This window comes from Humulus lupulus, chromosome 6, assembly GCF_963169125.1.
Source record: "Humulus lupulus chromosome 6, drHumLupu1.1, whole genome shotgun sequence".
In the NCBI taxonomy this organism is placed as follows: domain Eukaryota; kingdom Viridiplantae; phylum Streptophyta; class Magnoliopsida; order Rosales; family Cannabaceae; genus Humulus; species Humulus lupulus.
The window spans coordinates 96,356,305-96,382,311 of NC_084798.1; positions in this window are offsets into that span (position 1 = coordinate 96,356,305).

Sequence of the window (26,007 nt, forward strand, 5' to 3'; positions counted from 1 at the left end):
GGAGGAGGAGGTAGACGGGGTACTAGGGACGGTAGAGAAGACACTACCGCCCCGGTTTGTTGTTGCTGCTGGTGTTGCTGTTGTTTTTGTTGCTGCTGTGGCGGTGGTGATTGTCTTTGTTGTTGCTGCTGATGTTGCTGTTGTTTTTGCTGCTGCTGTGGCGGTGGTGATTGTCTTTGTTGTTGTTGTTGTTGTTTTTGTTGTTGTTGTTGTGGTTGTTGTTGTTGTTGTCGTTGCTTTCGCTGTTGGGGTTGTGGTTGCTGCTGGGTGGGGGTAGTCTGGCGGGGACTGCGCGCAGCCCGGAGGTCTCCATCACCTCCGGGAGAAGTATGTCTAAGGTGTTTCTTCTTGTCGCCCTCAGCATCTCCTCCGGGGCACTTGCTCACCCCGGTCGTCTTCACGGGGAACACAAGACCTTCCCCATCGCTGCTACTACTCGAGACCACCGTGTTCTCGGAAGGCCCCTTGACAGGAGGCTTCTCCACCACGGGCACGATTTCCCTCTCCACCACCGAAGACCCTTGCGCCTCGCCACTTGTCTTCTTGGGTGTGGCAGCTTTACCTCCCCTACCAGCTCCGGTCTTTCGTCCTTTTCCCTTGGACGGGTCTTGACTGGTGGCGGCCTTCTTGATAAGTGAGGTAGCTCTCCCCAACATCTTTGCTTCGGGATGTTCTGCAAGAAATGTACGAAGCAAGGTTAACCAACCAGCAAGCGATGTGAAAAAAAAAGATAAGCAGAAGACAAAACAAGTAACAACATAAAAGCACAAACAAATCCACCAGCAAGGAACAAGAAGCAAAAAAGAGAAAAGTTTGAAAGGGACGACCATGCACGAGAAACGTGGATGGCCTTCCCCGAGCAAAACAAGACACCGCTTCCTGCTCCAGGAAGCTCCCGTACTCCTTGAAGTCCGGGAATGACATGCTGAGGGAAGAAGGGTCAACCATGGTGACACCTTCTGGCAGACTACCGTCACTCAAACACCCGAGGAGCTCATCTACCCTATCGCAATATCTGTCAAAGGGTATCCTACGCGGATCTAGCCTAAGGAAGCGGGGATCGAACCCCACCTGAGAAGTCCGGGAAACCTCAGACAGGCTGGGGGTGTGGATCAATCGAAAGCTAGTCTTACCTTTCCCAGAGGTACCAGCTCCCGGAGTCCCTTCATTAGGGTAAGCTGCGGCGTGGCGAGCCTCGATTTCTTCTTCCTCTGACTGGGGGTCGGGGAACCTCTCCGCCCAACTGGGGGATAAATTATTATCGTCCTGGGCCGCCTGGCAGATCACCTTGGACAGCTTCAGGGCAATCTGCTCCCAGACGTCAGCTGACACCTGACTTTGCCCCCTGCCACTCACTGGCTCAATATTTTGGAAAGAGGCGAGTAGCCCATACTCCCTCAAAGATTCGGTGGTCACAAATCCTTCCACCTTCAGCTCTTCCTCTGAGAGCCCCTTGTTGCGATAATTTTGCTATGCAAGTGCACACAGTCGCGAACTTGTAATAAAATGGTAAAACCAAGTATCGTCCTCAAGGACTGAGTTATCAATTACCAGTCAATTAATCTCTTGTTCTATTTGATGAATTAAAACTTCTTGATTTTTGTAAAATACAGCAAAAGAACCGATAAAGTGCATAAATAATAATCGACAATTAAATAGAATAATAACTAATAGTAAAAACTCTTAATTCAATCACTAAGAAACAATTAGGATATTCAATCTCATCAACTATCCTTCCTATTATTCCCTAATGCAAAGTATGAATTCTTCTTATTTTTTTACCTAATTCAATTAACAAGTTGAAACAGCAGCCTATAATCATACTATGAATTATAAACTCAACCTAGGTGACAATTTCCTATATTTCTATGGTAAATTGAACCACAAAGGTAGCATTAAATTCCACAACTTAATAACAGCTACACAATTAATTCAGATACTTTCGTTCTAAATTAGAATTATGTCCAATATAACCAAGGCATAATTAAATCTCACTTCTCAGATTTTGACTTAAAAACATATGAATATGACTAAAGATGGCCAATCAATAATCACTCTATAAGAACAGATTATATGGAATTGAAGAAGATTGAAGAAGAGGAAATTAAAATTGCATTAGGTCATAACAGAAATTCAAGAGATTCAATTGAACATCCTAAACAGAAAATTAGTTCATAGTCATAGTGCTAATCACAACAGAAATTAAAAATAACATCAGGAAGAAAAACATGTAAAAATACTCTAAGCTTGAGCCTTCAACACCAGAACTCCTCCCTTCGTCCGTACGTACTTCTCTCTTCTTTTTCGTCCTTTAAAACCTAGGATTTTTAGATTTTAGAGAGGCGGGCCGCGGCTCTACATACACTATGCCGCGGCCCGTATCAAAATTTCTGGGCAGAATATCCTTTCAATGCCGCGGCCCGCATCGTTGTTTTCTGGGCAGAGTGCCCATCCATGCCGCGGCCCGAAGATGTCCTCAAAAAACCATGCTTCTGTTTCTCCCCCTAGCCGCGGCCCTACTTTGATCATGCCATGGCTCTTAAGGAATTCTTCAATTCTTCAAGTTTTCATCCCAAAATTTCACCAACACTTCCAAATTGTATTGAGAATCATTCTTGATCAAAATATGATGAAAAACTCGGTTATTTCTTCCCTTTCTTTGGCATTTTCTCCCACATGCTCAATTCTTCCTGATATTCACAAAAACAACCAAACAAAGCGTAAACCCGCGCTAAAACAAGGAAAAACAAAATAAAAGACTACTAAAAACATCACCAAAACATAATAAAAACTAGACTCATCAAACTCCCCCAAACTTAACCTTTACTCGCCCTCGAGTAAAGACCAAGTTACACTAACAAAAAGAAACAAACACAAACGAACAAGCTAAACCATCATTACCATCTACACTGCTTTGCCAACACTCATGAAATCTCAATTGCAATATTTATAACCAGAATTTCAGCTCAATTGCCTTAAAGTCCAACTTATACAGTTCAATTAGGGAAATCAATAATATATCATGAAAATGACTACAACACTTGCATTCTATCATATATGCTCAACTCATTCCAGACAATTCCACAAACCAAATCTAAAATATGCTTGCATTACTCGACCTTCTCCACTAATGTCAACAACACATGTTTTGAAATCAAAAGGACTTTCACAGGTTATAGTGTTAGGCTTAGGTAAGGGTAGATGAAATTCTCATTTAGGCTCAGTCGTTACCATAAGCAAAAAAAAAAAAACCTTGAAACCCACCAAATTTCTCTTTACCACACCAAAAATCACCCTTTTATACAATTAGAGAGAGAGATGACAACACTTTTCATTATTTTCTTCTTTTCTTTTTCTAGACTTATCACTTTTTTTATTTTTTTTTTCAAATCACACTCCCCCAAACTTATTATTTTCTATATATATATATGATCAAGGAGTGTGACAAAGTGATATTATTCTTTTTTTTCTCAAAAACTTCTCTCTCTCTTCTTTTTGTACAATCATACTGTATTCCAATCATAACAACTTCTTACTATTTTTCCCTCTTCTTTCCCACAGATTATATGCTTATGATAACAAAAGGAAAGGAAAACAAAAATAAAGAAGTTAAGAAATTTAGGCTCAAATAGTATGATCAAGAACAAAAACCAAATTCAAGGCTCAAAAGGGTAACTAAGGATAATTAACTCAAGGTCGGCTTGAAAGGCACAATCGATCCAAAAAAATTGCCTAAATCACTTTTCTAAACACATGTCATCAAGAATTTCACCTCAAAAGCCAAATAATGCAAGTTCTAATAGATTCAAATTGTCATTCCACCAACCCTAGTCAAACACATATAATACAATCCAAAATGTTGTCTTTTCAAAACATATTAAAAATTTCCCACAGAACTTTTTAAATTCAACTCTAAAACAATTGAACCAAGCACACAGTTGAATTCAATTTCCTTTTCACGAGCAAAGACAAAGCAAGTACAGACAAGAATGATGGTTTAACTTTTACACTACAGAAAACTAAACTAAACAACGCAGAAAACAAAAATAAAACAAAATAAGCTCCCCCCCAAACTTAAGACGCACATTGTCCCCAATGTGATAAAGAAAAAGAACAAGGGAAGAGAACTTACCTGACGCCACATCAGTATGGCGGTGGAGGTGGTGGAGGTGGCGGAGGTGGCCACTGATAGGGAGTGTACTGTGGCGGTGGAGTGAAATAATTCTCATCGGCTGAACTCATAGTCCACCTCGTGACCAAAGTATTCAACTCCTCAATATGAGCCCGGCCATATTCATTTTGTTGCACCATAAAGTCATTATAGTGCTGATTTTGCGCCTGCTGCGATTGGATTAAATATTGATTTTGTTGAATAATGCAATCCAATCGAGCATGCGTACTCTGCGTGTGCTCGTCAATCGGTCCTCCAATTGCTAAATTTTCATGTGGGTTGCTGGGACCCGCTTCTTCTACTTCCTCCTCCTCAGCGTGATCAGGGCCCCCTGTTTCATCAGCCCGGCTGCGTTTATTTGGCTGAGTAGAGTCAGGCTGCGTAAGACAGGCTGGAGGGAAGGCCGTAAACAAGGTCTGATTGATGGCCCCCATTGGCCTCCGGACTAGATCGATGGAAAAGGTTGGTACCTCATAAGTGCTACATAAAGTCGAAAGGAAGGTACCATGGGCGACACCAGCGGTAGTGTTGAATCGACTGATGTTGCGTATGCTATATCGAATAATGCGGCCCACATCGACCTTCTTTTGAGTCATGATAGCGTACACTAACAAACAACGCTCTCGATCAACAGAAGACAGGTGAGACGTCGGCAGTAAACGTGCACACACAAAATAAAACCACGCCTTCGCAACTGGGTTTAGCTGCCACCTGAACAACTCTTTGGGCCTCCCATTATGATAACTGAAACGTGCCCCTTCCATACTCAAGACCGCAGCCACCGCATCATAGTCTGGCTCCTCGAAATGGGCTAACTGCCAGTATTCATCCTCTTGTGCAGAAAAAGAGGGAAGACCCAGTAATTGGTTGAATGCATAGGCTGATGTAGGCACCAATTTGCCTCTGACAAAATTATTCTGCTCTGCATCTTGATAGGAGAAGTTGGCAAAAAATTCATATATAATAGAACAGTTGGCTGAATCCACATGGTTCGAGTCACAAAACAAATTCCATCTTCGACGCACTATTTCAGCTTTTATAAGTTCATAACCAGGGTGTTGTACAGCAGGGGCCTCATCAAAGTCAAACCCCCTTTCCCTTACCACCGATCTTTTATAAATCTTTTTAAACAACTCGACAGCGTCCTTACTAACAAAAATATTAGTGTCATACTCAGCTGGGGCAGGTGGTGTTGGTGGTGGTTGAGTGCGTGATGAGGATGCTTTCTTATCATCTCTGCACAGCGAGGTGTCCGCGGGACAGCTTCTGCAAAATCCAAACACGAGTGTTAGAGATCTTCCCGGAAGGCAAACCAAACGTAAAGAAACAGAGTTAAAAAAGAGAGGAAGGAGCACTTACCAGGGACTTTGAAGTCCAAAGATAGGGCTGGCACTTTCTTCAATGGGAAGCCAGTCGTCAGGAACCAGTACTCCCGGAGATCTGGAACCCTCGCGGTGTGACATGTGGGACACATCACATCCGAATACCTCTCCAGCCTATAAAACCCCACCTTGTCTGCATGACCTCTCATGGGCTGAGACTTCAGCGCATAGAAGTATAGCACCTCCTCCGGGGTAGGGGCCTCCAGGTCCCGGGACTTGCAAAAGATGTACCACCCCGCTAGAAGCTTGTAGCTGGGGGGAATCAACTGGAAGGGGGCAATCCCCGCCTTCACGCAGAAGTTGGAAAAATAACTTCTTAGGGGCAAGTGTGCCCCACACACTATGTGTGCCTAGCTCCAGGCACCAAAACCCTTGTGACTCTGACTGGCGGACTCACCCAGCACCGACAGACGGTGCCACATCAGGCCTGGGATATTCTTCAGGCCTGCCTCTGAGGAATACAGCTCCAGCATACCGTAGTTCCTGAACAGGTTCGGCTTCTAGTCCATCTCCCAGAAGGAACTGTTGATAGTTGGTGGGCTAGCCGCGGCCACCTTAGTTTTTGTTTTCCCCTTTGCGCCGGCAACAGGGGAACCTTGCTCCTAGGCAGATTCAGCCTATACCGCAGCGATGATTGGTTCCTTTGAGGTGTTCGTCACTGAGCAAAAGAAACAAAAGAAGGAAACACTCCAAGCAGTCAGCACCCTTGTCATACCCTAACGGTATTAAAGGCGTCAGGGAGACCCTCCCCGAAAACTGCTTGGAGAGGTTCCCACCGAGCTTGCCGAGGGGCTGGCACCATGCCACCCGGAGGACAGCAAGGAACCGGATTCAAACTTCAAGCCTAAGCCCGCCAAGAGAAGTGTTTTCCGAGGGGAAGACACCCTAAAGGCGTTCACGCTTATGCCCTAAAATAACAAACCAGAACAGCACACGCAGACGAGTAACAACTTTCCAAAAGAAAATCGTCAAAGCATGCAAAGAAATGACTTATTGACTCACATCAGACACATGCCTATCAAAGCCCCATTCACGTATGCATAAAGATGACACCGGCAGAAAACTCAACCCTAACAACTACCAACAATCTGAGGTTTAGAAGGAAAAAGCAAAGTAAAAATACTTACTGGTATTCGAGCAGTTGAAGATTGAGGGAGTAACCGGGTCACTGCACCGCACAAACACGTGAAGTAAAGGCTGCAAAGACAAGCAACGATTCAAACCTAGAGCTTCGATGAACAAACCTACTGCCAAATCAAAAGAACGGTTTCTGGATCCCTTACCAAAAGAAGTGGCGAATTCGAAGGAAAGGAAGCTTGGAAGATTGAGAGTTCGAAGATTTGGGAATCTGAGAATCTGAAAGCTCGAGAATTTGAAAGCGTAAAGAGGAAGAAGGGTCCGTTCCCTCGTTTTTATAACGGGAATGAAGTCATTTCGAATTCCACAGATGGACGGTCCCGATCTTCCCATACCGCATGCATCAGATCCAACGGCTAGGGATGAAGCGCCGGTCCCATTTATGACTCCTCGGATGGGAATAAAGTATTTATATCCCATCATTGTGCCATCTCGGGCCCGGTGTACCATTAAATACCGTCAAATCACTACTCAGACGCCTGACGCACGCATACTGAGCCAGTCACCTCACGCACACGTCTTGGTCACAGAGCCATTCCCTGCATGACGCGTGGCCCTGGCCACACTTGAGTAGTTGAGTTCAAACAGAAGAAATTTCCTTTTTTTTTTTTCGTACTAATGCTCAGACGGGAAAAAGGAACCCTTCCAGGAATGCAGGAGGTGACCCCACGCCTAATCTAGAAACCAGAATACCCGGAGGACTGTACAAGCTCCCGGACCTCTCAAGTTCCGTGACCTTGGGGGGTAAATGTTATCCAGATTTCCGGATAGCGTTTAGATGGATAGCCTCGGGGAAACAGAATTATCAAAGTCTTTCATGGAGGGTGACCAGGGCTCGCGGATGAACAGAAAGGCTTCGCCTCTCCCGTTTAGTGTCTAGCACACTCTTTCAAGCAACCGCGACCCGGAAGCTCGTCAGTTCTCCCGGACTCCCGAAAGGATATCCTTCGGGGAAGGTCCTTCCGGAAGAAGCACTTCAGGTTACCTTCGCGGATACAGTTCCGTGCCTCGCACGGAAGAAGACCAAGCGGTCGAGTCACGGAAAAAGCATAGTTGAAATGATACTCACGTGACCCAGGATCCCGCCTGACAGGTCGAGGCTGCACACATCCCAGCACGCCTAAAAGTGCCTTTTCGCCTACTGTTCCGCTGATAGCCTGGAAAAGACAGCTGCCTTTTTGCATTCCCCATATTTTCATGTAATTATACCCACGTAGAGCCTTGTAGCCATGCTACGAGGGTAATTGTATTCCCTATTTGCGGCTGGTGTAATTAAGACTCAGGGGGGTAGAGAAAAACCCTAATCCAAAACCCTAGCTATAAAGACCTCCTCATTTTACGATAGGAGGGAGGTCAAGAAATTAGAGAGCAAGAACTCTGCCAAAAATCTCTCTAGCTTCATCTTCTTCAAGAGAACCCGAGAGAAACATTGTGAGTTTGTGAGGGTCTTATACACCAGCCATTTCACTGTAATTCTCTACAAGTATAATAACATCGACTCGTGGACTAGGGCTTGTTAACGCCTGAACCACGTAAAAAACCTGTTTGTCTATTTATATTTCTGCACTTCTACAGTTCTTATCTTTTTATTATTTTGTTTGTATTCGTTTCCAAAAAACTCGGTAAACAGTCATCAATCCTCGACGATGGATACTTGTTCTTGATAGTCCACTTGTTCAACTCCTTGTAGTCAATGCACATCCTCAATGTTCCATCCTTCTTCTTAACAAACAACACAGGTGCACCCCACGGTGAGAAGTTGGGTCTACTAAATCCCAAGTCAAGTAACTCCTGTAATTGTACTTTCAATTCCTTCAATTCTTCCGGAGCCATTTTGTATGGTGCCCTAGATACTGGTTCTATTCCTGGTGCCAACTCAATGACAAACTTAATCTCGCAATGTGGCGGTAGCCCCAGTAGGCCCTCTGGGAACGCATCTAAGTACTCAGAGACTAATTTGGTCTCTACTGGCTCGACCGGCACATCTATGGTGGTATCCACTATGTTCGCTAGGAATCCTATGTAACCCCCTTGTAATAGGTCTCTAGACTTCAGTGCCGATATCATAGGAACGTGAGGCCAATTTATAGCACCCACAAACACAAACGGATCAACTCCCTCAGGCTCAAAGGTCACCATCCTCCTTTTACAGTCTATGGTTGCCCCATACTTGGATAACCAATACATGCCCAAAATCATGTCAAATTCCTCTATAGCTAGCTCAATCAGGTCTAATGACAACACTCTACTATCCATTTCTTCTGGTAGAAATCTAATCCATCTCCTAGAAACTACCAATTTCCCAGTATGCAATAAGGTCCCAAACACCGCCTCACATAAATCACAAGGCCTACATAGTCTATAAATCACTCTTCTAGAAACAAACGAATGTGTAGCACCAGAATCAATCAATACAGTATAAGTAAATAAAACGCTAGAAATCTTAACTGTCACTACTGAGGGACTAGCATCAGCCTCTGACTGAGTCAGTGTGAACACTCGGACTGGAGTCAAACTGTCTCCCTTCTTCTATTCCTCTTTCTTTAGTTATGGGCGATCTCTCCAGAAATATCCTACTACCCCACAAAGGAAGCAAGCCTTAGCAAGACCTTCTCCCAAATGGCACCTTCTGCACCAGGCGCACATTGGATAATTTCTCCAAGCCTCATTTCCACCTTGGCAGCCACCCTGAGTACCCCGGCCACTTCTATCTGGAGCAGGAGTAGTAAAAGTTTCTGGGTCTACCTCTTCTGGTCACTAGGACCTCTGCCCCAACCAGATCCCGTAAATGGAGGTATCACTTTCAAGGCATCATGCCTAGAAATGCTCTTCCACCAAATCCTTTTCTCTCTGCCCTCAGTAGTAAGGGCCTTATCAACTACCTAAGCAGAAGTGCTAATTCCAGACACTGAGGTAATCCTAACATCTCGTGCAATCATGGGGTTTAATCCCCCAAACAAATCTCTCCCTCCTGGAAACATCGATTGGTATCAAGTTAGATGCAAACATAGCCAACCTATCGAACTTCATGGCATACTCAGTCATAGTCATGTTTCCATGAAAAAACCTTGCGAACACATCTGCCTTCGTAGTTCAAATTGTGTCATTGTAATACTTCTCATTAAACAATTACCGAAATTGTTCCCAACTCATAATAGTGACATTTTGAGTTTGAGACACAACCTCATACCATATCCGGTCATCATCACGTAACATGTAGGTGACACAGGCCACCCTGTCATTACCCACCACCCTCATGAAATCCAGGATGGAGGTAATCATACTCTTCCACTTCTCGGCCTTCAATGGATCTGGACCTCCCTTAAAGGTTGGAGGGTGTTGTTTCTAGAACCTTTCATAAAGTGGTTCCCACATATTCTAAATTTATGGCTGTCCCAAAATACCACAACAGGTGGCAGAGCTGGTGCAGTGTTCCCTGGTGGAACCTGATGTCTCGATAATCGAATCTTATCGACCTGTCTCTATAGTCTCGCTTGCATATTAGGAAGCACTTGCTGCCAATTCTGAGAGGCAGGTGGAGGGTTCTGGCCCTAGTCATCATCTATAGCCTCAATACCTGTGTCGAGTATTCGTTCTGATCGCCTTGGCATAACTACCCAAGTATATCTGCAATCACAACTCGACTTATGAAGCAATGATAACGGGTTCCAAAAACCACCCCATGGTCCAAAATTGAACCAATAAGCAAACACATGCAACAACAATGCTAATAAGCATTTCGAAAGCTTTCACATACAACACCAACACTAATAAGCATGGATTTTCATATTCATCTAACAGTCAAGGGTAAGGCCCTATTAGTATATTTCATGCTTCCTATTCTAGCATGCATATAAGGCATATATATTCCATATAAACAGTCAAACCGATATTTAACACATAAGTCACCAAACCGTGAGTCGAGCTTATCTTTAGCAGTGAGCGTACACACTGAGCCTATCTTCAGGAACCATTAACCTTGGCAACTCTTATACCAAGTTGTAGCGCCCTACTAATCTAGGACCGTTACACCGTGTGTTAAAAATATTGCTTAACTCGTTAAGTGAGTCATTATGACTTAAAAGTATAATTAAAGTTAAGCAATAGGTTAGGTATTAAAAATTATAGTCAATGAAGTCAAACTTTTCATTAAAAAGGTTTGAATATATACAAGGGATCCCAAAGGTTTTAAATCAAAATACAATTACAACAAAATTACAGAATTAGCCGACCTAAGCGGCAAAATCGATCCAATAACCCATGTTCCCCAAAATTATCATGATTGTGGCAGCCGAGTACACTGAGTATGTACATGATGCCCCTATAGATCTCCAACTCATGGTTGGTCCAACTTTCCATTACCTTTACCTGCACCACAAAGCACCCATGAGTCAAGGCTCAGCGAAAAAACCCAAACAAGTAAAGCAAATATCCATATAGAAATTGTAATCTAATGCATGCCTTATAATCACAATCAAATTCGCAATTTTTCTTTAACAAGTATAATGGTTCATGTCGAATAGATGCATACTGCATCCCTGCAATGGCCATGCCATAACGACCTCCATTACGCATGTATATCACCGATAACAACCCCCGGCAAATCAATCACAAAAAATTATATCAACAAATGCATATACAAAGAAATTTTTTAGCTTTAAACAAGTTCAAGGTATAGTCATAACCGTGTTCAATAATCAGGTCCCATGCCCTACACTCGGTGTAGTTATTGGTTTTCTTCCCTCGTGTCTTAAGTGAATAGCGAAACAACCCTGAGCACGATCCTTTTTCCCAAGCCTTGTGGAAACCCTAGTCACAACATCAACAATGTGTTTATCATGAACTAATTCCAATAATGGGCTTTAAGACTAAGCCCTAGCTCTTGGGACCTCAGATTCCACTAAACGTGATGGTGGAATTGTTTTTTGAGCCTTCCAAGCTACCTCCCAAAAACCCTAAACAAATGCATCTCAAAACTGCATTAGCGCCGCAGCGCCCCCTACAGCACTACAGCTCTAAACGACCCATGAAGCCCCTTTCTAAAATTCGTGTATTTTGAGCCGCGACGCTCCGCCCTGAAGGGTCACATTGCCTCAACAAACAGAGAGATTTCTCTATGAATTATTCCCATTTAGAGTTATGGCACCCCCTCTAAAGGGCCGTGGCGCCACAACGGTCTAAGGGCAAATCCACCCTCGAAGAAATTCATACACACTGCTTCGCTCATCGTAGGTGCCACGTCGCCACTGCGACAACCCAGAAACTGCGTTTTCCCCCTGCATTTCAGACCCAATTCTAGTTCCAAAATTCATTTCCTAGCAGTTCAAATATAGATTTTAAGCCTTAAACCACCTACCCAAACACCAAATAACACCAAAATATTCTTAAAACATCCAAAAATAGAAAGATGCAAAGAATCCCATCTTTGATCTTTTAAACTCAAGCTCCTCCTCCAATCCAAAACCTAACTTCAAATTCATGACAATCAAAGGCAACAAATGCTATAAAACAATTTCTAAGCTTATCCCCAAACTAAATCTACCTAAGAACATCACTTAACAACCTCAAAACTTAGAGATTTAAATCAACCCCTATAACTCAAGGACACCACCAAAAATAATTAAAACTCAAGAAAGGAAGGGATTAACTTACTGAATTTCGAATTCCCTGCTTGGTTTGGAGTCTCTAACAGCTTTCACTCCTCCTAGAGCATCAATTCTCCTCTAGAATTCTAAACTATAGCTTTATGACCTTGAGTTCTTGGTGAGAAAGAGAGAGATACCTTGAAAAAATGCCTTAGAGAAAGAAAAAAACGCGAATGACTCGATGCTCAAGGCACTTAGTTGAATTTCACTTGCTTTTGGTCAAATGACCACTTTACCCGTGCCTCAAATACCCCAGTAATTAACTCCCAAGGGCACTTTGGTCCTATAGCCTAATTTTCCACCAAACCTCAAACTATACCCCTAATCTTCAAATTAATCAACCAATTCATCAAATACAATTTATTTCCCATCAAATACTTCCATTTAACAACAAATCCTGAAATGTGTAAAATTACCAAAATATCCCTTGGCTCTCCCCGAGCCAGGTATTACTCCCCGTTGTGACTATTATGCTAAATTACTCGAAAGGATCGACTCCTGCCGAATATCATGAATATATCTACATAATAATGTGGTCTCAAGCACATAGCATATAAAATTACAGTTATACACTCAACAGGTCAAATTTATGGAAATGCCCATTCTTAACAAAAGTGGGTCTTTAAGCACATTTAATATTCATAAACATGCATCAACAGTCATATCACAATATAACTCACATTATCCACATAATCACATTATTTCCAATTAAGCCCTCCACGCACACTAATCAACATACTAATATTTATTAGGAGTTTTGGGATGCTACATTGTGAAAATGAAATGAGTTGAAGAGTTGTAGCAAAGGGCATACATGTCCATGAATTATCGATCGTCAGTGTAACGTCCAAAATTACCTAATAAGGCTTTAGGGGGTCAGGATGGAAAATTAAGGAAAAGTAAATGTATATATGTGATTTAATTATGGAATAAGTGTTTATGTGATATATATGTGCATCATTATATGATTTTGTGATTTATATTATAATATGACTAGATATGCATGTTTGGGTGTACTAAATATGCATGTGGGCCAGTTTCTTATTAGAAGGGAAATTTTCGTAATTTTGCCTGTTATGGGTATATTTGGAATATGTGTGCATATATGTGATATATGTGTGAGACCAACATTATTTTGTCGATATATTTGGGTTACTCGGCACGAGGCGATCCTAGGGAGCAAGTTAGCAGGAGAGTCACAACGGGACCAAATACCCGACTTGGGGTGAGTGAAGGGGTATTTTGGGTATTTAGTACATTACTGTGAATTATCGGGTAATTGGAAAATGTTTAGTAACTATTTGAGGATATTTCAGTGTTAGTGAGATTAGGAAGGAATGTCAGGAATTTTGACCATTTTACCCATGGGGACGTTTTTGGTATCCCGAGCCTTGGGATTTGCTTAAGGTTACTTGAACCCTAAGTAAACCACACAAAATAGAAAAACACTTGGAACTCTCAGCAACTATCTCTTCTCTCACATTCGTTCTCCTCTCTCTTTCTCATCTTTATTGGTGAATCTTTGAGGGAACAAAGGGAAATAAAGGCTAAAAATTTGAGAAATTGAAGACTTAGGTCTAGAGCGTGCTTGGCTACAGCTAGGAGGTCTTGAATCACAGCTGAGGTAAGCTTTAATCCCTATTTTAATTCAGTTTTGTCTTGGTTTTATAAGTGTTCTTGAGCTTGTGGCTCAAGGTAGTGATTCGAAGATTTGGTGGGGTTTTAGGCTAGTTTAGAGCTGGGTTTCGATGCTGGTAATATGTTGATACTGCTCTGGGACGGAATTATGGTTTTGGGAATTATTTGGGATTATTTTGGTAAGATTTGGCTGAGGAAGAAAGCTGGAAAATCTGGGTTCGTAGGGTCACGCTGCAACCCTGTTCTTAAGATGTCGTGACCTGCGTTTGGGGTTTCCTGTTTTGCCTAGGCACGTCGCGACCTTTCAAGGTTGAGTCATGGCATATATCCTTTGGTTTGTGGTCATAGGGGCATTATAACTTGAGGGGCGATGCAACCTGTAAGGGGGTGTCGCGGCGCGCATAGGGGAGATTGTCCAATTTAGGTTTTGGGTGACGGGAACTCAAACCTAAGGGCTCGGGATTGATTCTACTACCTGGTTTAGTAGAATTCGATGTCCATGAGACTAGGACTCGATCTAGAAGCCTTTATTCACTCGTTATTGATGGGATTCTATATTATGGTTGTGACTAGGTTATGGCTAAGGGCTCGAAACCAAGATCGTGCTCAAGGGTCGTTCTTATTATACATTGCACTCGGACCTGAGGTAAGAAAATTGCACCCAATACGTGATATATGTGATTAGGGCTTGGTCTGGTTGTTAAATATAATTATGAAAGGGTTCGGGCCCTTGAGAATCAACATGATTAAGATCATGCCTGTGATTGTTGATTAAGCATGCTCTATGTAGTTAGGGCTCGACCCCATTAAGGAACATGGTTATTACTGAGTTTGTATTTAATTGACTGAGATATATACGATTAATATGTATGCATACTTATATTATTTGAAGTAGGCTTATCTATTTCTGGGTATCTGTTTATCTGGTTGTTCGAATATCCATTTAAGGCATTCACTTTTTAGTCAAGGGCGACAATAGGGCGCTGTGCGCTGGTTAAGAGGCTTAGGCCTAATCAGAGACATATTATTACATTGGTCAACCCTATGGTAGTTTGGAAAAAAGAAAAGTGCTTGGCTAGCTCTATGGCTAGTTACTCGAAGCTAAGGGCAAAGGGCCCCGTATGACTCTATGGTCACTTAGCTAGGGCTTAGGGCCCCAGGATGACTCTATGGTCATCTTCTTAGGGCAGCGAGCCCTAGAATGATCATATGATCAGTTAACTATAATTTTATGCATGCATGAATTGGTTGTTAATGCTTGGCATGCTAGATATGCATCTAGAATCTGTATTTATTGTTCATGCACATGTTTAAGTTTTCTTGCTGAGCCTTGGCTCACGGGTGTTATGTGGTGCAGGTAAGGGAAAAGGCAAGTTGGACTAGCCATGAGTTGGACAACTTCGGTGGCAGCGTGTACATAAGCGGCTACTCGACCACCACAGCCGAGGTTATCTTGGAGTACTAGGGTTGTATCCCTTATTTTTCCACCTAGGTCGGTTTGGCTTGTAAATTTTGCATTGTATTAACCTTTTAACGTTATTTTGGGATCCCATGCATGAACGCAAATATTTTAAATGAAAAGCTAACATTTATTTTTTAGAAAAATTTTAACCTTAACCCTTGTCATTAACCTTACTTACACGTTTATAACCAAGGGACTTGATTAGCAAGTCTAGCACTATTTTAAGGACACAATGTAATAGGCCTAGATTAGGAGGACGTTACAACATGGTATCAGAGCTGCCAAGCTTTAAGGGTTCTTGAAGGCTGGCTGGGCATGTACACTCACCACTAAAGACAAGCTCGACTCAGGGTTTGGTAACTATTTATGTGATTAAGTGCTTAATTGCTTAAATGAATGTATATGCCTTATTTGTATGCCTTATTAGGGAACATGACGTTATTTGATAGGGCCAGTCCCTTTGATTGTAATGTGCATTTTAGAGAGATTCTTATTTACATTATGGTTGATTATAAATGTTAAAGAAATGCTTATTAGCGTTGTTAATTGCATATAGGCCAGGAAATGCTTATTAGCACTATGAATACTGGTAGGGATTAAAGAACATGCTTATTAGCATTGCTATACATGTATAATTGCTTGAACATGATTATTTGCATCGTTAATTGTTTATGAATGCCAGAAATGCTTATTAGCATCATTATTTGCTGATGAATATCAAGAAGTGCTTATTAGCACCATGGTTGAATATATTATGTGTTGGCATGCTTATTAGCATTGCATTTGTTTGTTTGTTTGGTATTGGACCACCAAGCGACAAGAGGTATAGTTATTACTTACCTAACAGTTGAATTGATCACTACAGAGTGGGACAGTGTCAGTATGCTTCCTCAAAGGTCAGAGATGTTGGCTGGCCAAGAACTATAGGCTAAGGAAGAGAATGACCAGGGATAGGCCCCACCGCGAAAACTTGCAACAGGTGCTTGCTGATTTCCAAGGTCCACTGCCTTTACTTTACTTCTCAACAACACTCTTACAAGAGTATCAATCATGCTCCACAAGATCTTGTCTAATAGCCATTCTTTTGTTAGTCCCTCGTTTACACCGCAACCCTGCTGAAACTTCAGAGTCTGCTTAGATTACAATGATTACCTCGCTGTCTTATTCCTAATTCCAGAGATATTCATAAGCCATCACCCCTACCAGGTGGGATCAACTTGTAGGCCCTGCTGGCCTAACCCTTGGTACAACTTCAGAATCTATATTGAATCAAGAGTCAAAACTCTCCCTTCTTTCCCTGAACACCATACAAATCCTCGTCTGTTATTACGTAGAGTGATACGACTCTTTCATCCCGAAGCTTTATTTTCTCAAAAAAAAAAATTTAACAATTTACCAGCTCCTTTATTCTCCCAGATAGGCAGACACTCCCACCTTAAGAATTTCAACAACCTCTTTGGCTTTCTCTCTGAACTAATGCCAAACCGTAGTATTCACTATCCTTCACCTCTTACCATGTCCTAAGTCGTGTTACATTAACAAGACGCCAGCATTTTCCACCACGACTAACTTATCAGGGATTACACTTCCCTTAATATCTCAAGTATTTACATACTCAGCGCTTAATTCTTTAAGATATCTGATAAGCTTTCAGACTGCTATTTCACTTGCAATCAACTGATAATTCCATATTCCCACTCTGTTCTTTTCGTTCTCTAGATCCATTCCAAAATTTAAAATACTATAGGGTCTCAATTCAGTATCATCGGCGTTCTACCCTGAAACCAGTTCACTTGACCCAACTACATTAACTCGATCAACTGAGTTAAAACTTTTCATGTCTGGATACCTTACTTAAGGTCTATTATGGTCTATTCCCACGATACACCACCACACCACCTAACCCCTCAGGGTCCAAAGGAAAACACTAGATTCGGTCACCCACTCAACCCTCCCGGTACAACGTACCCTAGGAGGTGGAATGATATCCATTCAGAATTCTCATTCATAAACCAAATCTAATTGGATCCTTCATCCAATCCTAGTATCCTAACTTGTACCACCTTGGTAGGGTTCTTCCCTGCTTCAACCAAAGCCAACACTTTGGATTCCATAGTTCAGTGACACTCACCAGCTAATCATTACCTATTAACGTTATGCCAATCTCAGTCGTTGTCTTGTCCACTCCATTACAATCTATGGCGTTATTCCTTGACTGACACACGCCGCTCGGTTAGGAGTTCCGCCTCCAATTAAATTTCCCCTCGCTCAATCGAGGATTTCAAACACTGATCATCCGTCTGTTACTTTTCACCACATCTGGGTCTCAACGTTATCTTTCTTACTAATACCCAATACTCAAGCACCTTATGATGTGCATAACTGTCAACTTAATGCTCCAAGTATATCAACCATGTTCATTCTTTCACCTCCCGCAAGGTTCGATCCATCCTTGCGTCAATTTATGCCTGGGCGTGCCCAAATCGTGATGCACTCCCACATTTCCATATCCTTACCATAGATCAGGTCCTTTATGCTATCACTCTATACTTAACCATATCACACACATATTCCAGCATCGCCAGATACCAATCAATTCTTAGCTTGTCTCCTGAATTTCTTTATGATTTGACGCCACTCATTCCGTCTAACCTCAAGTTTTACTGTTCTCCTCATCTCTAATGTAGTTGTCTCCGGAGATACTTATGCAATAGGTGAAGCGCTTACCAGTCCTGTTATGCTTTCTATTCTTCAGGTATTCATCATTAGCTTCTTTGTGGCTTCAGATCAATTCTCCTCATACCTGTCCTTTCTTCTTGTAGCTCTATTCTGAGTACTCCTAACGACATCCAAACTAACACTCCGTAGAACCTTACCTATGACTCTGCCTCTTGGGTACTAACGTCTTCAGCATAATCATTTGCTCACCATTTCCGTCTGGGAGTAATCCACATATACTGCTCATGAGCTTGAAGGGGACTTGCCCATACCATTCATGCATCCTCTGCCTAAAGAACTTACCTGTGCTGTTGTAGCTTGAACCATTCTAAAACCTTTGTTACCAACTCCTCACACCCTACCCGATGCAAAATAGACAAATTCACGAAATGTCTCTATCCTTGGTTTCCAGCTGGTAATAACCAGGTCATAGATCAACTCTTGGAGACATCGTCCCATCTTGTATCCAACATTGTACATTTCGTTCTAACCCGACGATGCTAACAATCCCCGCAGTATAACACTTTGGCTACTCCAGGGTCAAATTCCTTCGATTGCTTCAATAGATTTTTCTGTCAGCCAATACAACCTTTCACAACATTCCTTATACCAATCCTATCTGTAGTCCGACCTTGAAGTACCTGCAATCTTTCTTTACATACCCACATAATTTTCCCACTGGTCAGCTCAGTTTCCACTCAGTCTCATTTACATACTCCAGATGATATCCTCTACAATCCATGGTTATTTCTTAACTAATTAACTATCTCACTGTGATTCATGCTAAGGCTCCCTTAAAACAAACTCTGTCGTTATTACTATGTACTTCTTGATCACTTGCATCCCAATCCATCTGCCAGAGTTTCTAATTTCTTCTCCATAAGTATTACTATGACCAGCCTATCGAATAGCACCTTTGAGGCAACCTCTCTATGTCCATCTCCCTCTCGGAACATTCTCAACACCGAGTTCTTCCAGTTCGTTACATGACCAAAGCATAAACCAGTCAGTTAAATACTCATCCTCGAGGAATCAGCCTCGAACTTTGAATGTATGCATTCTAGTTCTCCGTTCCCTCACCATGGGAAATCCATCCTAACATATCGAGTCATTCTATGTAGAAGTCATGCCCTCACCTGACCTCCTCTCAGGTGGCATCCTCTCCCTCATGTGCATACCAAATACCCTCCCTGGTTCGTGTCACCATCTTGATAACTACCTTTTCAATCAGGCTTATTTCCAATCTCAAATTAGGTTCCCAAGCACTGTCTGGGGTCCTTCTACCTCAAAATTGAGAATCTGTCCTTGTTGCATTCTATCAATAAAAGTACCATCTTATCAATCAGACTTTTCCCCCATTCTGGAAAAACCAGAAGCCACAGAACTATCCGGGGTTCTTTTAACTTGATTATCATGAATCTATCTTTACTAGCTCCATCAAAGGAAGCACTGCCATTGCGGCTCTAGCACTCATGCTCTATACATCAACCATCAGTTCCTCGAGATGGGTCAGATCATTACCAGTGACAGTGGATGGTAGAGAGTTGTCAGTTGATTTGATTGAGCTAGTCATGAGTGACTTTGATGTGATCTTGGGTATGGATTGGTTAGCCAAGTATAGGGCAATGATAGATTGCAAGAAGAAGATGGTAACCTTTGAGCCTGAGGGTGAGGATCCCTTTGTATTCGTCGGCACTGTGCACGAACCCTGTATACCTATGATATTTGTACTTCGAGCTAGAGACCTATTGCAGGGGGGTGCATAGGATTCTTAGCTAGTGTGGTGGATACCACTCAAGTCGTGCTAGTGGGATCAGGACAAACCAGATTGGTGTGTGAGTTTTTGGATGTGTTTCCAGAGGATCTACTAGGGTTACCTCCACACAAGGAGATAGAGTTTGTGATTGAGTTGGAAACAGGGACGAAACCAATGTCCAGGGTACCGTACAGATTGGCTCCAATAGAGTTGAAGGAACTAAAGGTTCAGTTACAGGAATTACTAGACTTGGGTTTTATCAAGCCCAATTTCTCACCATGGGGTGCACCAGTTCTCTTCGTGAAGAAGAAAGATGGTTCTCTGAGGATGAGTATCGATTATAGAGAACTGAACAAGTTAAATATTAAGAACAAGTATCCTCTATCATGGATTGATGATCTATTTGATCAGCTATAGGGTAAGATGGTATTCTCCAATAGAGATCTTCGATCTAGTTATCGCCAGGTGAGGATCAGAGAGGAAGATATACAGAAGACAACTTTTTGCACCAGGTATGAGAATTATGAGTTTCTGGTAATGCATTTGGATTGACTAATGCCCAACAACATTTATGGATCTGATGAACATAGTGTTCAAAGATTACCTGGATCAGTTCGTGATCATCTTCATCGATGATATTTTGGTATATTCTTAGTCAGAGGAAGAACATGATCATAGATTGTTTACGATGTTTAAGAAGTGTGAATTCTAGTTACCACTGTTGACTTTAATAGGTGACATAGTCAATAAAGGATCCAGCATAGATTGAGGCAGTCCGAGATTGGCCAATGCCGAAGAATGCTTTAGAGATCAAAAGTTTCTTGGGATTGGTAGGTTATTACAGACGCTTTGTGGAGGGGTTTTCCAAGATTGTGTCACCACTGAAAGATTTGACACGCAAGAATCAGAGGTTTATATGGTTAGACAAATGTGAGGACAGCTTCAAGAGACTGAAGAAGAATCTGATCATCGCTCTAGTTCTGAGTCTTCCTATAGATCAGGACAAGTTTGTGATTTATTGTGACGCCTCAAGACAGGGCTTAGGTTGTGTCCTTATGCAGACGGGAAATGTGATTTCCTATGCATCACATCAATTGAAGGAATATGAATAGTGGTACCCCACACATGATCTAAAACTTGCAGCAGTGGTTTTTGCACTAAAGGTGTGGCGGCACTTCTTGTATGGTGAGAAGTGTGAGATATACACTAATCACAAGAGTTTTAAATACATTTTCACCCAGAAGGACTTAAATATGAGCCAGAGACGTTGGCTAGAGCTGGTAAAGGATTATGATTGTGAGATCCTTTATCGCCTGGGGAAGGCCAACGTGGTGGCAGATGCCTTAAGCTGGAGGGGTCTGGGACAGTTGTACAGTGCAAGACAGATATCTAAGAAGTTGGTAGAAGATATGACTAGAGAAGGTATTGAGCTAGTGGTGAACTACTTAGCCAACATCATCGTGCATTGTACTCTTTTAGAGATGATCAAATAAAAATAGTAGAGTGACCCACAGTTGGGAAAGATTAGGGGCGACGTCCTAGCTAGAGTGGCTAAGGACTATACAATGTCAAGCATGGGTTTATTGTCGTACAAGGATCGAATTTGTGTTCTGATGGAAACTGGGACGGGAGATTCTGGATGAATCTCATACTACCCCTTATTCTCTACATCCAAGATCTGAAAGCTTTATATTGGTGGCCTAGGATGAAGAGGGACTTTACCGAGTACATGGTAATGTGCCTGACCTATCAGCAGTTCAAGGCAGAGCATCAGAGACCAGCAGGGCTACTGCAACCTTTGGATATCCCAGAGTGGAAGTAGGAGGACATCATGATGAATTTTGAGGTGGGGTTGCCCAGGACAGTGGGCCAGCATGATTCAGGCTGGGTCATCGTTGACCGGTATATGAAGTGAGCTCACTTTTTACTGGTGAGGATTAACTACACAATTGACCAGTATGTAGATCTCTATGTGAGAGAGATAGCACGCCTTCATGGGACTCTGAGGTCTATCGTGTCGGATAGGGACCCTATCTTTACTTCCAAGTTTTAGGAAAGTTCAAAGAAGGAGATATGTGCACAACTGAAGTTCAGTACAACATATCATCCTCAAACCAATGGCCAGTCTGAGAGGACTATCCAGATATTGGAGGACATGCTGAGAGCATGTCTATTGGAGTTTGAAGGGTCCTAGAGTAAATATTTTCCTCTGATAGAGTTTTCCTATAATAACAGCTACTAGTTGACTATTGGAGTGGCACCTTATGAGATGTTGTATGGTAGGAAGTGCAGATCACCCATTCACTGGGATGAGATGGGTGATAGGAAATATTTGGGTCCTCAGGCAGTTCAAAGGACCACTGAGGCCATTGAAAAGATTAGAGCTCAGATGCTCACGTCTCAGAGTAGACAAAAGAGTTATTCAGACCCAAAGCAATGGAGTTCCATGTGGGAGACTATGTCTTCCTTAGGGTTTCACCACGGAGAAGGGTGAAGAGATTTGGGAAGAAGGGAAAGTTGAGCCATAGGTTTGATGGACCATTTGAGATCGTAGAGATGATCGTTCAGGTGGCTTATAGGTTGGCCTTACCCTAAGCATTGTATAGTGTGAATAACGTATTTCATATTTCCATGTTGAGGAAGTATGAATCTAATGAGACTCATGTGTTAAGTTATGAGGATCTGGAACTGGAGGCAAATTTATCCTATGAGGAGCAGCCAGTTCATATTTTAGACTGGAAGCACAAGGTCCTGAGGAACAAGACTATACCTTTGGCTAAGGTATTATGGAGGAACAACAAGGTCGAGGAAGCGACCTGGGAGCTGGAGTCAGATATACAGGACAAGTATCCTGAGCAGTTAAAGTAGAATTTCGAGGACGAAATTCTTGTAAGGAGGGGATAGTTGTAACGTCCTAAATTACCTAATAAGGCTTAGGGCCTTGATTAGGGGGCCAGAGTGTCAAATTATGGAAAATTAATGTAATATATGTGATATAATTATGGAATATGTGTTTATGTGATATATATGTGCATCATTATATTATTTTGTGAGTTATATTATAATATGACTAGATATGCATGTGGGCTCGTTTCTTATTAGAAGGACAATTTTCATAATTTGGCCTGTTATTGGTATATTTGGAATATGTGTGCATATATGTGATATATTTGTGAGACCACATTATTATGTGGATATATTTGGGTTACTCGGCACAAGGATATCCTAGGGAGCAAGTTAGCAGAAGAGTCATAACAGGACCAAATACCTGACTTGGGTGAGTGAAGGGATATTTTGGGTATTTAGTACATTACTGTGAATTATCGGGTAATGGGAAATTTTTTAGTAACTATCTGAGGATATATTCAGTGTTACTGAAATTAGGAAGGAATGTCAGCAATTTTGACCATTTTATCCTCGGGGACATTTTTGGTATCCCGAGCCTTGGGATTTGCTTAAGGTTACTTGAACCCTAAGTAAACCACACAAAACAGAAAAACACTTGGAACTCTCAGCAACTTTCTCTACTCTCTCACTCGTTCTCCTCTCTCTTTATCTCATCATTGTTGGTGAATCTTTGAGGGAGCTAAGGGAATTAGAGGCATTGAGAAATTGAAGGCTTAGGTCTATAGCTTGCGTGGCTGCAGCTAGGAGGTCTTGAATCACAGCTGAAGTAAGCTTTAATCCCTGTTTTAATTCAGTTTTTTCTTGGTTTTAGAAGGATTCTTGAGCTTGTGGCTCAAGGTAGTGATTTGAAGATTTGGTGGAGTTTTGGGCAAGTTTAGAGTTGGGTTTTGATTCTGGTAATATGTTGATACTGTTCTGGGACTAAATTATGGTTTTGGGAATAATTTGGGATGATTTTGGTATGATTTGGCTGAGGAAGAAAGCTGGAAAATTTGGATTCATAGGGTTGCCACGCGACCATGTTCTTGGGGCGCCGCGACCTGCGTGAACTGAGGGTCTGGGATTTCTTGTTTTACCTAGGTTGCGACCCTTCAGGGCTGAGTCATGGCGCGTGTCCCTGGGTTTGTAGTCGTAGGGGATTTTTGACTTGAGGCACGCCGCGATCCGTAAGGGGGTGTCGTGGCGCAGATAAGGGAGATTGGCCAATTTAGGTTTTGGGTGACTGGAACTTAAACCTAATGGCTCGGGATCAATTCTACTACCTGGTTTAGTAGAATTCGACGTCGCAGAGGCTTGGAAAAAGTCTGGAAGCTTTTATTCACTTGATATTGACAGGATTCTATATTATGGTTGTGACTATATTACCTCTAGGGGCTCGGAATCGGGATTAGGGCTTGGCCCGATTGTTAAATATGATTATGAATAGGGTTCGGGCCTCTGAGAATGAACATGATTAACATTATGCATGTGAATGTTGATTAAGCATGTATGAGTGCTCGATATACGGATAATTGTTAAATGATATATGCTTGATTGCATTATCTGTGTAGTTAGGGTTTGACCCCGTTAAGGAACATGGTTATTACTGTGTTTGTATTTAATTGACTGAGATATATTTGATTACTACGTATGCATTCTTATATTACCTAAAGTGGGCTTATCTCTTTCTGGTTATCTATTTATCTGGTCGTCTAAATATCTAGTTAAGGCATTGACTTATTAGTCAAGGGCAACAATAGTGTGATGTGCGCTGGTCGAGAGGCTTAGGCCTAATCAGGGTCGTACTATTACGCTAGCCGACCCTATGGTCATTTAGAAAATAAAGTGCTTGGCTAGCTCTATGGCTAGTGCAACGACCCAAATTTGCTAATAAGGCTTAGGGCCTTGATTAGCGTGCCTAGAGGGCAATAAGTGAATTATTGTTATAATATGTGAATTTGTGTGAATATGTGATTAGTAATGCATGTTTAGGTGAATTAAATATCTAGTTATTAGGGGCATGATTGTAATTTTAGCCCGTTGAGGGTATAAATATGATAATTGTGATATATCTGTGTTGCACGACCCGAGACAGTTCCGGGGAGCGGTTAGCTAGAAAGTCATAATAGGGTCGAAAGTCCGACTTGGGACGAGTCGAGGGGTATTTTGGGTATTAGACATTCTATGCGGTTATCGTGTTATGGAAAAAAATATTTGGAGATATATTTGAGGTTAGAATGCCTAAGAGGGAATATTGGGGAAATTTACCATTTTACCCTCGAGGACGTTTTTGGTACCCCGAGCCTTGAGGTAACCTTATAGACTTAAGTTAAATAAAACAAATATGGGAAACCCACAGAAAGCTCTAAACCGACCCTGCCCCTTTCTCTATCTCTCTTTTGTCTTCTCTTCTTTGGAAGCTAGGGGAAAACCTTGGAGAATTACTCAAAGACTAAGGGAAATTCAGCTGGGATTTTGGGAGCTAGAGGCTTGAAGCTTAGAGAAATGATTTAGGGATTTACTCCAGCTTAAGGTAAGCTTTAATTTCTGTAAATTATATTGAGTAACTACTGGTTTTTCTTAGATTATGCATGTGTGTTGGGTGAAGAATTGATTTTGAGATTGATAAGGATTTTGGCTTAAGTTCTTGCTGGGTTTCGTTGCTGAATCCATAGTATAACCTCTGTGATGATTAGTTTGGATTGTTGGCTTGTTTCTGGGGTTAATTGGACTACTTTTTGAGGTAAAAATGGTGAGTTTTTCTGGGCTCTAGGTGTCGGGCTGCAGTGCTGCTCTTGCTGAGTCGCGGCCCCTTAGAACATGGGGCGTCTGGAATTGAAGGCGCACCGCGGTGCCCTTCAAGAAGGGCCACAGCGCGTGTAGGCTACTTTGAGGCAAGGCCTCGGGTTGAGCTGGGGGTCGCGGCATGAGTCCCTAGGGCCGCGGCGCTTAGTGCATTTTTGGGTTCTAGAGAGGTTTTAGGCTCGGGAATTCAATAGTTAAGGCTCGAGGTGGATTTTATCACCCAGATTGATAGAATTCAACATTTTGGAGATTAGAATTATGACCCAAAACTATTTAATGGATAATAAATTGATGGGTGGATATTGTTAATGCGTTGTGACTAGGGTTTCAGCGAGGCTTGGACTAGAGAACTGTGCTCGGGACATCGGTGCTTAGAAAGCTCGGGACGCAGGTAAGAAAACTACTGT